This window comes from Ursus americanus, chromosome 6, assembly GCF_024610735.1.
Source record: "Ursus americanus isolate L20-20 chromosome 6, mUrsAme1.1.p, whole genome shotgun sequence".
In the NCBI taxonomy this organism is placed as follows: Eukaryota; Metazoa; Chordata; class Mammalia; order Carnivora; family Ursidae; genus Ursus; species Ursus americanus.
In genome coordinates, this window is record NC_142132.1 from 77,899,174 (window position 1) to 77,915,776 (window position 16,603).

Here is a 16,603-nt window from a genome sequence, read left to right on the forward strand (position 1 = left end):
TTTACCCAAATATGCCAGCTCTGCTGGGTGGCAAAGTCAGTTTGATATTTAAGGCAACATAAGTTAAAATCCATAAGTCAAATAATTCCCATGCAAATGAGCACTCAGGATGGACCCCTCTGCATATTTCTTCCGTCATGTTCTTTCTTGCTCCAATGCCAACACCTTAATCTCAATCACCATTACTGGCCACCTCCTCTCTAACTGGTCTGTCAAATACTTCACCTGCCTCAAATCTGAATCTCCAGCTCTTATTTGAATATATATGTGAATAAATAACCCTAAGACAAGCATACACTGATTTTTGAAAAAGGAGAGAAGTAGGCAAGGTTATCCCATGACAATTTATTCTCAGTGTTACACCCAAAATACACAAATAGGTCATGTGGTTCACTTTCTTAAAATCCTTCCAGTGACTTCCCATTGCCTGGGGACAGCACTGGAAATCTGCGGCACCAGCCTCTTCCCCCCACTCACCCCCACACCTGGCCTTTTATCAGTTATTTGAATGTGCCGAAGTCATTCAAACTCAGGACGCCCACAGTGCTCTTTCCAACTGCCGTAATGTCCACCTTCATGCCCACCCCTTTTAGGTCACAGATGTTCTGGAAGTTTCCTCAACTCCCTCCCAGTTCCACACTAGCTTAGGTCCCTATGTCCAATGTTTTGTTTCGCATCCTGTACTCCTCCTTTGTAATACTTATTCCAACTCTATGTAATTAAGTATTGTGGGGACTATTTGCTTAATGTATATACTCTGCATCCAGTCTGTCAACTCCTGAACCCCTAAAGACTAACATTATTTTGAAGCTTTTAAAATTGTGCTTCGCAATAAATTTTAGATCATAACCAGTACACACACACACACACACCTGAAAAGTTTCAGGAATATGCCCCTTCTGAATGTGATTCACTTGATAATTTCTACTCTGTTTTTAAAATGTTGGCTACACCCCAGTTTATTGAGTTTACAGCCTGCTAATAGACTCAACCCTCATTTGAAATAACCACTCATCTAACACAATAGATAGCAGATAGTAGGTCCTTGGTGATTATTTATATAATAGACAAATGAAAAAAATACTTACCAGCCACCACTTAAAATGATTTGTTTTTGTTTGCATTGGATAACAGTTGAGCATTTATGGGTTTGTCCCTCCCCGGAGAATGGGGCCCCAGAAGGCCTAACCCTGGCCATTCTGAGTCCAGCTATTTCCCTTGACTGGTCTGACGGGATCAGGGTCATGGGGTGATTTCCCCTTGGCCCCATGCCACAGACTGTCCCCTTAAGTACCCTCCAGAAAGAGAGATTGTTCGTTATTTCCCTGTTTACTGCGACTGTTATATCCCTATCGCTGCAAAAAGAGAGAACTTAGAAAATAAAAAAACTTATCAGCAATATCCTAATGACACCAAATTCATTACTGCCTTTGCTCTTATGATTCACATGTCAATTGTCCCACTTTATCAGACTTTAGGGCTATTTTAACTTATTTTCAAACACTTTGGTTTAACGTGAGTATAGCCCTATCTTGTTGAATGCAAGGACCCCTCAAATAAGAAACCAATTATTTTTAATAGCTAGTTAATAAATGCCTTCTTTTACCTGTTGCATTTTTCTGTTTCCACCAGATACCTAAAGTCCCGGGCTTTTCTCTCCTCATCTCTACTTCTCACCATCCAGGCACTGACCACACAACACGGCAAAGAAAACCCTCCCAGGACTGACAGTCTTAAAATATCCACCATTCTCTGCAGGACCAGGCAAAGTCAAGTCAGAATCCTCCATCCATGTGGGAACCACTCGAGGCTGGGCTTTCTCCAGAACCACCCAGCAAACTGCTCGGTGGGGGTCCGGTCCCAGGGGCTCATCCAGAGATGTGTCCCTCGTGCAGCTGTGTATCTGCAGGGGGCATGAGTGCCCCCACCCAGCTCACTCCCAGGGCACAACTCCAGGGGAAAGAGTGTGTTCTGTCTCACCTGGTCATGCATCACTTTGGAAGAAGCAGAGGAAAATCGAGGCTTCCACATGTCTGAGAACTGGAAACTGGAAGCCGTATGAATATTCCTGCAACAAGCTTTATGTCCTGCATTTTAGATTCCCATGTGCTTGGTTGACACCTCTTCCTCTACGTCCATATTATGGAAGGATTGTTCATTCTGCACTTTCCCGTGGCCCACGTGCTTCTGTTAATGGTGGCTCCTCGAAAATTAGATTCCTCTTACTGGAACTGAAGCCAAGTGAGAGTAGCCTCTGGTTCTAGGGGGCTGGTGGCTTCTAAACCCTTAAGCCAAAATGTACTCAAAATTGGGAGGGCTTTGGGTTTTGGGGGTTTTTCATTTGTTTTTTCAAGCGGGCTTTATACCTTTAAGAAGTTCCTCTATAGACTTGAGCTCTTAACAGAACTTAGAATCTCGAGGTTGTATCTTTGAAAATGTCACTTCCTTTATTCTTCAAGAAACACAGTTCCACTGAGGTTTCAAGCCATGAACAAAAGCTTGGGATCTCAGGTAACCCAGTCCGTGGCTGACAATTACGTGGTCACGGTAATGTGAAGTCCAAATGAGCAGCTTGCATAAAAAAGAAGCCTGTTTCCTTATCCTGATCCAACCCTATTTACTTGGTATATAAATGCTTTGTGTATTTCATTCTTAGAAGCCAGCATTTATCTGCATACTTCACCTGAATCTCCGCACCTTATGCTCTACAGTGATATAAAAAAGCACGAACAAAAGGAAGAAAGACTCTCCCAAATGTACCTTAGACTTCAGATCCCTTTGACAGAACAGAAAATAGGGGAGCTAGCATAAATTAAAGGCTAGTTACCCAAACTGCAGTGAGTTCTGCTTTTTAAATATGCAACTCACAAAAAACGGCTTCAAAAGGATATTCACATCAAGGGGTTTTAACACAAAAATGTACTTTAATGTTGTAAACAAAGGAGCCTGGCCCTTTTGTAGATTCTGTGGGGCTGTAGTGACCCAGTTATCTGGTCAAAGGGCTGTATGGATGCGAGGGACAGAGCGAGTTAAAGTTTAACTCCCAGGAATTGTAAACCAAACCTAAAGCCACAAACCTTTGGAGTTTGATATGTTGATTAGAGCATAACCAGAGTGACACGTTGAACTCGCCATAATCAAGGAAACCTTTTCCGGGTGGGGATCTCTGAAATCACTCAGGTACGGTCCATGTGTTTTGCTTTTTCTTGCTTCAACTCTGTGCAGCTGTGCGGTGTGGCTCAGTGGGAACGCAGTGACAACAGCTTCTAACCTCTTCTATCTAGAGCCTAATGCAGGGCACTTTCTGGCTGTTTTTATGCTAACGGAGAAACATGGAAAACAAGAGAATATATTGGAATAATCCTATAATTTCAGAATGAAATGGCAGCCGGCTTCTGCTACTTGATTTAATCATTTCTGAGGCTAAAAAGTAGCCTTACCCCCTCGGGTTCGAGAGTAGGGCTAATGTTTCCGAGAAGTTTATCTAGCAGTAGGAAGACAGCTGGGAGTGTTGTGGTTGGCTATCTGTCCCGGTCCTGCGACCCCCAGAAGCATAAAATATGTCATTACAGGAGGAACAGCATTAACGTCACTGGCAGATTCTGACTTCTCCGTATAGGTCGTAATTCCTATTACACCTTAGATTTCATATTTTCAATTCTCTCCTTCCCTCTCCTTTGTCCTTCACAACCACCCAAAACCAAAATCTAAAACACAAAACCCCACAGAAAAGAAACCCACACAAAATCACCTTGGTGAATTCTCGCTATCTCTTTTGCCAGGATCCTATTCACCTAAGGAATGCCTTAAGCTATTTGCTTTTCGTTCTAGCAAAAGAAAAGAAAAGAAAAAACAAAACAAAAACAGACATGGAAAATGGCTTTGAATGTGTTAAATCTCGACCTTGGGGGGAGCTAATTATTAGATCTTTTTCTCGGGTTGGTTTGGGCCACGGTGCTGCAGAGGCTGTATTTTCACATGACCATTTTGTTCACCCCAGAAAGGCGATTTAGAACCAAAATATGCTATGATTGTATCTTAATATTGCATGGTGCGCTGGGTGTTACACGCAACTAATGAATCATCAAACTTTACATCAAAAACCAGGGATGTACTGTATGGTGACTAACATAATATAATAAAAAATTTAAAAAAAAAAAAAGAAAGAAAGGTGTCAGAGCACTTAACGGGAATATCCATTCCTACCAGAAACCTTTCAAACTCTGACTGAAATACGTTTGTTCCATGATTATGAGAACGAATCCCAAGGAGAATGGGCTCCAAGTTGGACAAGTGTATTGACGGTAGGCTGGTCAGATGTTGTGCATCTTCAAGAAGGGGAGGAACCCAGCGTTATTCGTGCACCGTGCAGGATTGGGGTTTTGCGACATATACACTGACAAGCTCAACTTAGGTTAGAATTTAGAAGCTTCAAAGATGTGCTGGTCTGGTCTGAAACATCCTTTATGATCATGTGCTGAGGTATATACAGTAAGAGCGTAGGTCTGGGTAGTAACCGTGCTTACTAGATCAAATAAGAGCATTTACTTGTTGAAGGGCTGAAGCCTTCCCCTGCTAAATACGGAATAATAGACAAATGACTTATTGGTTCATATTTCAGAGCCATATTTTCCAGAATTCTATGATACTGCCCATTTGACACAATTCTCACATTTTACTGTCCCAATTTATTATTTATCAGGTGAAAGGGAAGGGGGGAAAAGAATTGGGAAAAGGAAAGGAAAAAGAAAAAACCTAACTGACATGACGGATAGGAAAACACTGAATATTTGGTTATTATTTTTAACCAGGCTAATACCAAGTTGTTTGACATGATGGATAGGAAAACACTGAATATTTGGTTATTATTTTTAACCAGACTAATACCAAGTTGTTTGGTGGCATTTCAAATACAACATTTCCTGCACTGTATTCAGTGGATGTTCATAAATGTGGCTTAAATAAAATGACCGTATTGTCAAGTGGAGGAAAGGTAGTCAGGTACTTTAAAGCAGGTCTTGTTATTACGTGGACGTTTGGAGTGATATTAACTGACAGACGTTGACTAAGTGCTCGATGGCCAGGTGTAGCCCTGAGCACTTTCCATGCATTCATCTGTATTATTCTTAAACCAGTCACATAAGGTAGATACTATTATAACATTTTACTAATGAGAAAATGGAACAGAGAGTAGTTACGTAGCAGGTTCAACATCACCCAGTCATGAAACGAAGAGCCAGATTCCCCAGCCGGGGGGTCTGACTCCAAAGCCCGAGCGTGTCACCATTGTAACTGTCCTCCCAGGGACGGCGGATTTACTGTGTGTGAATGTACGCACTTCTTGTGAGCATCTAGGAGTGTGAGATGTTTCATTTCCTAAGCTTCCTTTACGACAGAACACCTTTCAGGAGCATCTATTAACACGCCTCAGAAATGGGATTCCTCAGAACACAGATTAAGAAAGAATAAATCCCTTTTAGAGCTCACATTCTGCATTCATAAAACCAGAACCAACCGAAATCACCACAGCTGAACACATCTGAGGGACCTGATGGCCTAGCTATCTTCCATCAAACAGGACCATGCCTCTCTTAGAGACTTTCCAAAGCAATTCTAGAAAGAACACCGGACTCCTCTCCTGACAGAGCTTGGCTGGAAGGCAGGTTCCCAAACTCCCGAGCTGTATGACCTCGAGCACACTACTTAACTTCTCTGAATTTCAGATTGAGTGTGTTGTGGGGATAGAATCCACCCTGCAGAATTCAAAGAAGTTGAAATGAGATCACAGAGCCAAATAGTTAAAGCATGATCCCTGACCCGTGGTAGGAATTCCGCAAAACTCTCTTCCCCTTCCCACTGCACTATCCCACAGTCTCCAGAAAAATGTCCTGATACTTTCCAAACTTACCCATTAGTTGCTCTTTGTCAAAACTCTACAGATACAGTTTAAATCAAAAACTATACACAAGTAATAAAGTTCTGATTAGTTACCAAGAGTAACCGTATTCTATTTATCCGAACAAAAAGACAAAACCTCTTTTTTTCTTTTATTCTAAAAAGACAGCAGGAACAACAACAAAACATAGTATGCTTTTGTTTTAGAGAACGTTGTTCAAGGAAACTCGTAGCTAAAAGCCCAATGCCCTTTTCAGCGAAACCCACAGGGCAGCCTGTGGCCATGTGTGTTCATTTCATCACACAGCCAGTTGATGTTACAAATCTGTTTCAATAACTGTCTTTTAAAATACTGCCATCCCTTAGCAAGCTGGGGAGTACGCTGGGTACTGTTGCACAATTGTTGTCATTACCTTATGTGTCTCTGAATGACTCAATCAGTTCAAACAAGACGGTATTGATCGATGGAGGATAAACACCATTTGATCTTATTCATGGAAACAGTAACCAGGCTCCTCTAAAGTGCAGTTCTAACAGTCCCAGCGCCCCCTGGGAAAGCATCTGGAAAAGGAAAAGCACCACTGCAGTGACATTACCTATTAGAAATCTAAATCCCATCTGCTCCTTGGCAGATACTTAAGATCCAGCAGCTGTTAACCAATGTTTCCTGCTGATTGGTTCAGGAGAGCTAATCTATCATTTGAGTCCATCCAACTTAATCCAACTAGAATCTCAGTCCCAAGAACTATGTAGAATCTTTAATAAATTAAGGTTTTGTGTTGAATATTTTTGATTCATCCAAATGGAAAATTTAAATATTTCCTTTTATAATAATGGCTGCCTTGACTAAAATATGCTGGTACCTTGAGCTCCCTAATTTGATTTTTTTAAAGATATATAAACTTAGCTTTTTTTTTTCCTTATATGTATATATAAGTGGAATTTTATCTATGTGGAAAATATTTTCCAGGTTTGTTTATTCCAATAGGGTTCCGTCCCTGGTAATAGTAGGAGGAAGGCCATAATGTGGACTAAGATACTTCCCTCCAGTTTACAAAGGTACGCACAGTGTTCTGCTCCCAGGAACAATATGGCTAACAGAATCAGCACATGACATTTTGGCCAGAGAGAACGGCTAAGTGAGCAAACTGGTTTGCAATTCTATAAACTCCCACCTTCAGTGATGTAGTAATGTCTCCTCTTCTTCCAGTAGTTAAAATTGATCATTGTTTTGGGATGCCCAACTCACTCAAAGAACACTACACTTAACATAGCAGAATTAATTACTGTTAATACTTTATTTCTATGGAATATTCTAGTTTACAAAGCATTTTAGACAGAAGCATTTAGACTTTTTAAAAAAAAAGATTATTTATTTGAGAGAGAGAGCCTGAGCGGGAGAGGCAGAGGGGGAGGGAGAATCTGAAGCAGACTCGTCACTGAGTGTGGAACCCAGTGCAGGGCTCAATCTCACCACTCTGAGATCATGACCTGAGCCAAAATCAAAAGTGAGACGCTCAACCGTAGGAGCCACTCCAGCAGCCCGAGACTTTTCTAATGCCAAATTTCGTCATGCTCAATTCAGCATGCTGACTTTCTTCAAGGTAGGTCAGTCATTATACCTCATTCCAGTTGTGCAAAGCTGATTAACTGCAAGATGTGCGTGCAGAGTCTAGAAGCCCAGCTGGGCTCATGCAGGGGAGGGCGGATTATGTAAGCTTCACCTACTGTACTGGACATAACTGCACTGGCGATGAGTTAACTAAGACGTTAGACGAAACTAGGAAGAGAGGATGAGAATCCCCGTGGAAGGTAGAGGAAAACTAGTCCCATGGAAGTCCCAGAAGGAAACGATCCTACAAAGATTTAAGGCATGGCACGTGAAAGAAGTGAAGGGAGGGACGCCGGACTATCTCCTGGAACACTGGCTGGGCGTTTGCAGGGTTTTATGTATCGAGGCAACTGTCTTTCCTTCCTCTCAACTCATCTTTCATATTCTTCTACCCATCTTTTCTGTTAGGGTTGCGTTTAGTGCTCCTCTTTCCAGAAGGGGGTTTCTGCATGAAGGAAATTGGCTTCTTATATCTGTTTAAACCTTAATCCCTCTGGTTACTTTCCGAGGCAGTCAGAGATCAAAAGTTGATACCATGGGGGTGCCTGGGTGGCACAGCAGTTAAGCGTCTGCCTTCAGCTCAGGGCGTGATCCCGGTGTTACGGGATCGAGCCCCACATCAGGCTCCTCCGCTATGAGCCTGCTTCTTCCTCTCCCACTCCCCCTGCTTGTGTTCCCTCTCTCGCTGGCTGTCTCTATCTCTGTCAAATAAATAAATAAAATCTTAAAAAAAAAAGTTGATACCATGGAGCGAGAGTCTGTGTTGGCACATGGCAATGACTGGGTCAGGAATCCTCTTTCCTGAAGATCCCCAGCAGTGCCTCACAATGCGGGCATTGACTGCCAACCAGTTAGAATCGGCACCCTACGATGATGAGGATGATAACAACGATATGAGTAATAGCTCTTACATGCTGACATAGCTCCCGCCCCATGCTGGGCACGGAGATGAACTCATTCAACCCTGTGGGATTCTGTGGAGTGGGTGCTATCGCTATGCCATTTCTCCAATAAAGAGGTCAAGTCTTAGGAACATGGAGAAACTTACCCAGGGTCACGCGGCTAAAAAGTGGTAGAAACAGGAGTGAACCCCAGCAGTCTGGCTCATACCACATGGCAGACAGGGTGTGACAAGAGCATGGAGAAGTGCTGAATCTTGGAACTGGAACTAAATTTTGAGTCCTTTATTGGACAGAGAATAACTAAATGAGTTTCCCAAGAATAAAAGACATTTTTTTTAGTTGTCGTTAGGGTAAGAACCCAAGTGCAGACCCCCAGCCCTTAGGCAGGTCCTGCTCCTTATAACACCCCCCTCCCCCAGTCAGAGCACTTCTAACTCAGCCCGAGTCTCTACACAAATCCTGGGAGACGGACTAGCAGAACCCCTAGGATTACCAGGGAAATTCCCTTCTCTCTGAGTCCGGCCCTCCTTGCTCTGCATGCATGCCGGCACGGCCTTAACTCAGTTAAAGGAGACCCATATCGTGACTTCAAGAGAGTGCCAGGCACAGATCACAGAAGAAACCTGCAGGCACCATGAACACAGGGAGGTATCTCCAAAAACGCAGAGTAGTTGTGTTTGAATGATTTGGCTTCCACACACCCAAATTCTACTAGGGTCTGAAGACACAGCACCTCCCACCTGGAGGACACACCCTTCTCCCAGGGGGGAAAGAATAATTGGGCTGCTAGGTCTATACATGCTCAGGGAGTCCCATATTTAAACTGCCCTAATTTGGAGCTTTAAATGCAGACCCAGATGTTCCCAAATAGCAGCTCCGCTAGCCTCAATGGAATTATTCATTTAGGATAAGAGTGTGCTTCCAGAAGTTCCTTGTTAAAATACACACTAGTTGGGATATGGGGTATAAGTGATAGAGACACTTTGAGGTATTGACGTGCAGGAACACATTAGCCTAAAATCACTTAGCAAATTAACTAGTCTGGCCAAGCTTTCCAAGAAGGGCATTTAGGATAAGTCCATTGTGACGGCAGGGAAGAGAAGATGGAGAAGAGGAATGACCAAGGATGGAGGTGTCATAGGGAACCAAGAGGAAAATTTAAGGTGTTTGAATGACAGCTATTTGTCTGATCTTTGAGGAAGAGTTTACTTATTAATTGCGAGTGATTATTAAAGACATTTGAATACCACACTTACCAGTTTCCTCCATGTCTCTCCCTCACTACAGAACAGGTACTTAAGACAGGTGTGCTGACCAGAATTGGAATCATCCAAGAATGTTGGTACATGGCCTTTTAAAGATATTTTAAGATAAGAGAAAAACCTATAATCTAGAAACTTCTAGAAACTCTTATTTTCACTTGCCTCTCAAAACAAGCTATAACGTCAAATACTTCCTATAATAGTAATTTAGTATTTCAATATTTCAAAGGATCCCCTAAAGCACAGTGATCTAAAGGACAGATTCATAGCATGGCATATGGTGAAGAGAAGACATTTGCTCTGCTAAAGCAGGAGCCTCAGACCCAGAATGCCTGGGCCTGGATCTTGGCCACAAAGCAAATTAGTGAACTTCTGTGAGCCTGTTTCCTCTTCCATAAAGTCAAGGTTATTTTGTGGATTGGATCAGAAATTACACACGAGATGCCTAGAACAATAGCAAACGAGTGTGCACAAACCTTAGCTGATGTAGCTCTAACAGTCATCTCATTCCTGTGTTGCTTTCCCAGAAGAACATGGCTAGAGACAGAGAGAGGCTATGAGGTCAACGTGTAGAAAATTGGAGGTCAGATAGCTGAGAAAGAACTCTCCCCTCCACTGGCCTGGTGGAGCAGATTAGGGACAATTTCTCCTTGACACCGTTGCAGTTTTTCCAAGGCAGAGATGTTCTCTGTCACAGGCGGGGTCTCCTAATCAAGTCAGCATAAAATGATTTGAAGGAACCTGGGTCATTAGCAAGGTAAGAGAATAGAAATTCAGATCCTCACACCAGAGCGCAAGCCTCTAGGCCTGTGTTATTTTCATGGTTACAACAAACAACCTATCAGGACTCAAAGCCACTTACAAAGATGCATATTAAAGAATAACAGGGTTATTAGCATGAAAAAAATGCAGGAATGAGATAATTCAACCTGTCCCCAAGTCAGTCCCCTGCACAGGCACAGCAGCAGACCCCTGAAGAGAAAACTATGGCGGGAAGGCCTAAGGGAAGCATCAGGACTGAGGAGGAAAGGACTAGGGGTTAGCATCTACTTCAAGGGGAGTGGCTGGATGGAAGGGAAGGAAGGAGATTGCTTGGGATTACTGTGTTAACCTGTCCCCTGGGACTGACTGATGGACACTCTCCACCTTGCTCGAGTTCAGCATTATTCTAGACACTGTGCTGGATACAAAGATGTATTATACTTCTGTCCCTAACTTCAAGGGGCCCATGAAGAGTTCCCCAGGGTTCCCATTGCAGTCTTAGGATATTTGATCTCTCCTTCTCCAAAGTCTCTTACTTTGCTGGAAAATGAATACTATTTACTATGCTGCATTGAAGGTTCCTGAAAGGCAAGAAAGTTATCTTATTTCTTTTTCAATGCGCAGACCTAACACATTGCTACGCATATAACAGATTCATCCTATTTGCTGAATAACAGAGTCACCTAACTGGGCGGAGCAGGACAAGAGGTAGAGGAGGCCAAGAAAAACAGCACTGAGTACCCCGTGCCCTATTCTGTGCTGTGTACTTGTCCTATCTTTTTGCACCACTATGGCAACACCGTGAGGCAGGCATCATGATCCCCAATTTTGAAATGAAGAAGTTGGGATCTGGTTAAACAACTTGATCCAAGTTTACAAAGTTCTTAAGGGTAGGGCCCCAACATTGGCACCTGAGTCAGTCTGAATCCATGATCCCATGGTGTGTCTGCTGTGGCACCTTCCCCACTTGGGAATCAAGAATGAACAACAAAGGGCAAAATACTGTGTGTTGTATTATTGTGTGGTGAGACTAGAAAATTAGGAGAGAACCAAGTCTGGAGTAGTCAGAGAGGCTATACGGAATTTCCATTCAGTCTAGCAAATACGTGTGAGGAAGTGTCTACTGAGTGCCAGGCTCAGTGGAAGGGCTGGAGCTAAAAAGATGAGTGTCCATCCTTGGGAAGGGATGATCCTCCCTCTCTTCATTTTCCCACCTGTCCCTAAACTAGTCCTTCTGCCTCTAACACATTCTCAGCAACACTCATGGAGTCGCCTTCCTAAAGGGCACAGGGACCTATTAGAGGAGTTCTTCCGTGCTGACTTCATAATAAAGAACACCCTGTCATGCCGGGATTGACGGCATTCTTGCCTGCTCACCAGCCTCACCTGTTGTCCCTCCCACTCCCGATCCCCTCCATTCCACTCACATTCGGCATCCCAACCATACTCAACTTCTCCATCATCCATGCTGTTTTCACTTCTATCTCAGTCCCCTAGAGTCCCTGTCTCCCTTCTTCTCCTGACTCCTAGGCTTCTGGACTGGTCTGAATAGAGAAAAGTTATCCACTGGAAATTAATATAAAGTTGGATACATTTGATAGGTGATGACATTGGTTGATAGGGTTGTAGAATATGGGGCCATGTAAAGTCTTTGAATAGGAAAGTAACATAATAAAATGGTCGAGAAAATTAACGGGTGTTACACAGAGGATGTTAGAGTTGGAAAAAAGGCTGGAGGGCAAGGCAAGAAACAATCCAGGTATGAAATGATGGTTGCATACCTGATAATTAATGGCCATGGGAATTCAAAAGAAGGGCAAAGTATCAGAACTCAGTAGCTGACTAGATGTAAGGAGAAAGAACTTATAAGGACAATTTATGCCAAGGCGTGAAAGTTAGCATAAAATCAGAACCTCTATAATCTAATTTTTTGAAAGGAAACATAAGGCTGTCTTTCATTACAAGTGTCACATTGCCTCAGGGCTACTGTAATATACAGCTTTAGATAGTTGTATTTTTGTAAGCTCTACTGGAGGATCAAACATATTTTATTAATCAGTGGTTGGCAGTCTTGGTGAGAATTGAGTGTTCAACCTAATTTTCCCAGATTGGTCTGAGGAAACCAGATGCAGCAATTAAGCTCAAAAGGACAATCTCAACTAGAAAAAAAAAAGAAACATAATAACACGAATCCAAGAGTGAATGAAATACAGCACTCACAGCTCATCAGGCCCTGTAATCGGCCACACAAATAATTGGTCCCAGAGCTATTGAACAAACATCTGCTTTTCGGCTAAGAAACATCTACGTGGCATGCTGTGATTACCACTTTCCCAATTTGTAAGTCAACTTAGAAATTAAACATATATGCAAAGACATTCTGTTCTTAAGCTATGCCATTCTAGAATTTCTAACCTCTGCCAATTCGCTTCCCAGGGATCCTTAAGAGAGTGGGGCATGGTGGGAAGAGTTGGGTATCATTACATAACAGCCATCTGTAGCCTGATCTTACAGTTACTGGAAACATGACCACACTGAAGCCATTTACATATGTGTATTGGCCAGGGTTCTCCAGAGAAACAGAACTGGTATTCCAATCAGTACATATACAAAAATGGTTTTGCTGTTGCCATTGTTCTAGTACCTGTAAGATACCAGTACTAGTGAAGAGCACCTCTAAGATATATATCTGTCCATCTAAAAGGATTTATTGTAAGTGGTTGGCTCACATGATTATGGAGGCTGAGAAACCTCAAACCCTGAAGCTGGCGAGCTAGAGACCCAGGTGGGACGATGTGTATTTCCAGCCTGAAAGCCAACAGGCATGAGACGCAAGAGCCATTGTTTCGGTCCAAGTCCAAAGTCCAGAAAAGATGTATGTCCCCGGGAAGGCAGAGTTCTCTCTCACTCAACGTTTTTGTTATAGTCTGATCTTCAGTTGACTGGATGAGGCCCACCCACATTTGGGGAAGACAATTTGCCCTCCTCAGTCTATATTTAAAGTTAATCTCATCCAGAAAGATGTTTACAGACACACCCAGAATAATATTTGTCCAAACATCTAGGCACCCTGTGGCCCCGTCGAGTTGATACATAAAATTAGCCATCATAGAACCTTAACGGAGTGTAGAGTTCATATGTTGTCTGGCTGTAAATCTCCTCATTGCTTCCCCACTGCCCACTCTGCCCTCTGACACATGCAGTTTCCACCTGTTGTTCAAGATTTCCCAAATCATTCTGGGATTAAAAAACATGTTCATCTCTCAATCTTCAGTGTTACCAACAACAGATCACGTATGAGGGTCTTTCAGAGTTTCTGATAGTCTTATCCAAGCTGAGCCAAGGCTGAAGGATTTGTAAAGGAGTTGGCGGGGTCAGAGCCAGTTACAAAAGGAAAGGGGTGGATGGAGAAGTCTCCCGTGTGATAGCATGGTACCACCACTGGCCGCCAGGAGTTGGTTCACACTTGTGTGTTTATACACATTCATGTCCACACACGCATGCTTGGGAGTTCAGATATATATATACCCATATACCTACACACCCCCAGAGGGAGCAGCTTGAGTTTGTCCAGCCAGGGAGACTATGGAAAGAAGCATGGGAACTAGGCACAGCAAGTCACAGCAGGAATATAAACAACAAATTGGTCAGTCCTCACGGAAACGGAGTTGAAAACAAACCACTTGAGCCAAAATCTAATAAGAATGCGATTTTTTTTTTGGCATTTCTAAACACTAGCCATTAGGAAAACATTTATTCATTAGGAATGATGAAAATGTAAACAATTATTAGAGAAAATATGGAATCATTCCCCCTTTTCTCTATCACCTAGTGTCTACCTTTCTTTTATAGGCTTTTTCTTCTCTTTAATACAATCTTCTTTACATGATGTCTCTTTAGCAGGCGGGATAAATGCAATTATTGTCCACTGTTTTGTTTTGACATTTAACATATATAGACTCGAGCTTCAATCAGCAGTTCTCAACTCAGCTGCCAATCAGTGTCACTTTGGAGGCTTATAATGTAACCATTTCCAGGGTCCCCGCCCAGACCATGTGAATCTGACCCCCTCTGGGGTGGGGAGGATGCTGCCCCAGTATGGGTGACTATAATGTAAGGCCAGGCAGGGAGTCTGCTCTTTCTCCAAAGCTCCTGCATCTCGTATCTGCTGTCAGCTCATGTTGACTAAAGCTATTCTTAAATGATTTATTTTTAGTGCCAGTTTGGAGTATGCTGTATAGCGGTACAATATTTTAAGGATAGGGCCCTGCTTAGCAAGTTATGGCAAGTCACAATTAAGGAATTTGTTCAAACGGGACACATCCTCTCAGCAGGAGATTACAGTGAAGTTGTTTTTCGGAGTATGATAAGGGGCACCTGGGTATCCCAGTCAGTTAAGTGTCTGCTTCGGATCAGGTCATGATCCCAGGGTCCTGGGATCAAGCCCTGCTTCGAGCTCCCCACTCAGTGGGGAGTTTGCTTGTCCCTCTGCCCCTCACACCCACAACCCCCCCACACTTGTGCTCTCAAGTGTGTGCTCTCTCTTTCTCTAATAAACAAACAAAATCTTTAAAAAAATTGAGGAGGGGGAGATTTAACAGAGTGAATATGACTTGCTAAAATCCAGGAATGCTTGCAGTTAAATCCGAAAGTTCTATTTTGACAAAGCATGCGTCCTTGCCTGCACATCCTTGTGTAATTTACAGTTTCAAGCTAAATTCCAGGGATTTAATGGCTTCTTGTTGATATTTAAAGGGCATTTTAAGCAAATAAATGTGAAATGTCTTTTGAAATGGATCAAATGCTCCTACTCTATTCTATCTACTTCAGAACATGCTAAAAAGCGAGAGGTGGACCTCATTGGACCACAAATTATGCAGTTTTAAATACAAATTTTAAGTGAAAATATATGGTTCTATTTGAAATTAACTTTTCCCTCAAACAAAACAAAATGAATGTCTAGGCGTCAGGCCTGTTTTGCAAGAATGATGATCTGTGCTCCAGATGGACATGTTTAACTCTCCCAAGAGTTGGGTAATTTTTTCTTTTCAAATGAGATTGTATCTGATTCTTAATTCTAAATTAGTACTTAAAAAAATAAAAAGAAGAAAAAAATTAGGAGGACACACCTTCTCACTCCTTGCATGTTCATAATGCTAAGATTTAGTCCAGGGGTGTAGGTGTATATAGAGAACACACACAAAAATTACAATACAGTCACTTGTCTATTATACGTGTGCTTGCTCCTTTTCTCTGATAATTTCAAGTCAATAGTTCCAATGGAATTTTGTCTGGTATAGTTTTAGTTTCTCCATAGATATGTTCACAACAGTGCAATTTCCCTAGTGTCTCAGGTTTTGCTATTTTAAGTTACTCTGTCTAGGACTTCACATGACTCCAAATAAGACGGTATATAGATTTAAGCATCAACAAACAGTCATCAAAGTATCAGCTGGCCCAAAGCATCTTTGCCAAAATAACAATTTCTTGACAAAACTACATCATTAGCATGGCTTCTCTATGGCTGTTAACACCTTGTCTTAAAAGTAGGCTGTACCTTCCAGGTGGAATCAGCAAGTTCGTTAGTCAGGGCTGTCACCAGGGGAGGAGAGAGAACAAAGTCAAGGATTAAAGAGAGTAAGAGATAGGAAAAGGAAAAGAGAAACTATAGGGACATTTGAAGGTAGAGGCAGAGGGACAGAGAGGCTACCCCACCCCCAAAATTGTTGTGTTTGGTGCCTATTGGAAGTACTTGTGTCTGTTAGCAACCCATGCCCCCATCAGATGTTTGGCCCATAGCCGCTCCCTCCTCTTCGGCTATCTACAATCCAGAAGAGCTAAAGGTCAATGGGAAGAAGGAACCAACACTTTAAATGGAAGAATACAAATTAACATGGAATCCAAGTCACATCCTCCCAAGTGATACATCTCCTGATCATCTACGAGGGCTCTGCATTCTGCCAAGGAGCATGAAGTATGAGGTTTCGGGGGGTATGAGCAAGTGCATAGCAGGGAGCTGGCAATGACCATGTATCCATTTTGGACCATGTCCAAAGGGGGTCAGATCCTGAATGTGTCCCAATGAACCATCACACAGTCTACCCACAGCACTATCAGATGATAATAGCTCCTTTTCTTTCTAGCAAAGAAGCTGTTACCTGTGCTTTTGA

The 16,603-nt window shown here is 42.5% G+C and overlaps 1 protein-coding gene across 3 annotated transcripts in view; it reads left to right on the forward strand.

Moving 5' to 3' along the window:
- The first annotated feature begins 3,090 nt into the window (after nt 1–3,090).
- A1CF (APOBEC1 complementation factor) overlaps nt 3,091–16,603 on the forward strand; it is an 80,844-nt gene continuing 67,331 nt past the window's right edge. For all 3 annotated transcript variants that reach the window (XM_045802394.2, XM_045802395.2, XM_087863142.1), the window contains exon 1: nt 3,091–3,180. The gene's annotated coding sequence lies outside the window, so the exon portion shown is untranslated. The remainder of the gene's footprint in view (nt 3,181–16,603) is intronic.